Below are 1,718 nucleotides of genomic sequence, written 5' to 3' on the forward strand. Positions count from 1 at the left end.
CTTGACCTCAGGGGAAAAGTTTAGACTCTCTGCGCCCTGGGCAACAATAACAGTGTCACAGACCTGATTTAGGAGCAGCGCTTACCATCACAAAGCGGCAGACAAAGAGCCTGGTCTGAGAACGCGCCGGGCCTCTGTGCCTACTCCTCCAACCTCTGTTCACTCCTCTCCCGGGCTCTGCCTGGGCAGGATTGGGTACCAGGGCCTGACCCTGGGCATAGAAAGCCAGAGCAGGACTCAGGAGTGAAGGAAAAGGGATGGGGGATCCAACTGGGAATGAGGGAGCCTGACAGCTTTCCTGAGAGTACCTCTCCTCTCTGGGCCTCAGTTTCTCTCTCTGTAACCAGGTGGCTAAACTATAAGGCTCAAAGGACGAGGCTCTGATCCTGCAGACAGGGGAGGTCTCTTTGATGATGATCATGAAAAGGATTTCTCACTTCATTCTGGGCGCTTCACAGAAGCCAGGCACTGAGATCACTGACTGGCCCCTTGCTACCTTTAAGCCACCACTTCTTTTTCTTTTTTAAATGATGGAGCCCACGCAGCAGCATCCTCTGCTTCTTACTCTCCCAAAGGAAGAGGAGAATTATCAACAGCCAGTGGCAGTTGCAGAAACAACCCTCAGAGCAGGTTGCACACTCGAGAGAGAACGGTGAGCCTCTTCCTTGGGGTTTTTGGTGTTCGACAGGGTCAGAGAAACTTCTCTAGTAACGAACTGTAGACGGGATTCCTGAAAGGAGAGTTTTTCGTCTCCTTTGATCATTTAATCCTCACCAACCTCACAAAGCAGGTGTACCGTTAACCCTAGTTTGCAGTTGATAACTGCAATGGATAACTGAGGCTCAGAGAAGCTGAGTTGCTTGTCCCAGGCCACACAGCTTGGAGGTTACGGAGCCGACACACAAGGCAAGGCTGGTTCCCATCTGATTATAGATTCTACTGTGGAGGGAAGGAGAGGACAACGAGGCAGCTGGACCCTGCTGAGTCCTGGGTGGGAGGGCCTCTCCTCCCAGCCAGAAGGCTATGAATAAATAAATGTCTGATTATCCCCAGGGGGAATTCCACCCTTGGAGCAGGTGCCTTTAAAAACTAGATTGATTCTTGTCTGTGAGCAGAGGTTGGCTTGGCCAAACACCCAGATGCAGGGGATTGGACCCAATGACCTCTAGTGGAGACCTCCTAGTAATTAGGGGTAGGACAGGGGGACATTTAAAGGCTTAGGATGCTGGAGCCAGCCTGTGAGTTCGAATCCCAGCTCTGACTTTTCCTAGCAGTGTGTCCACAGACAAGTGACTTCCACTTTCTGCGCCTCGGTTTTCCAGTCTGCAAAACTGCACCCTCCTTCTAGGAGACCATTCAGCGAAGTACACACAAGGCCTTGGAATGGCACCTGACTCAGTGAGGGCTGTCTGCTACACAGGGCAGGACACCTCAAGGTGGGCACTTTGGGGACCCTGTGGCAGGCAGGCAGCTGTTGGCCTCACTTTCCAGGGAGTGGTTGGGCTTTGATTACAGCATGAGGCACTATGGTTACACCCTGAGCTCTAAGGGGGCCCTATATTCTGGGATCTGAAAAGCCGAGGCCAACCATGGCTTCCGAGGGGCCATCAGAAGAGACTGTGACTTCTCTGACGCCTGGGCAGGGGCTCTTGGGCCCTGGGCATGGTGCCTGGAGAGAGGACAGAAAGCGAAGGATGCCCTGGGAGGTGCTGTCTGCA

General features: G+C 53.1%; 1 non-coding gene across 1 annotated transcript; it reads right to left on the reverse strand.

The window, feature by feature from the left end:
• Positions 1 to 536: 536 nt before the first annotated feature.
• Positions 537 to 746, reverse strand: LOC114114288 (small nucleolar RNA U3). Its single transcript, XR_003589114.1, has one exon. It is a non-coding gene; the product is annotated as a small nucleolar RNA U3 (small nucleolar RNA).
• Positions 747 to 1,718: the final 972 nt, after the last annotated feature.

The sequence above is a fragment of the Ovis aries genome, chromosome 3, assembly GCF_016772045.2.
Source record: "Ovis aries strain OAR_USU_Benz2616 breed Rambouillet chromosome 3, ARS-UI_Ramb_v3.0, whole genome shotgun sequence".
In the NCBI taxonomy this organism is placed as follows: Eukaryota; Metazoa; Chordata; class Mammalia; order Artiodactyla; family Bovidae; genus Ovis; species Ovis aries.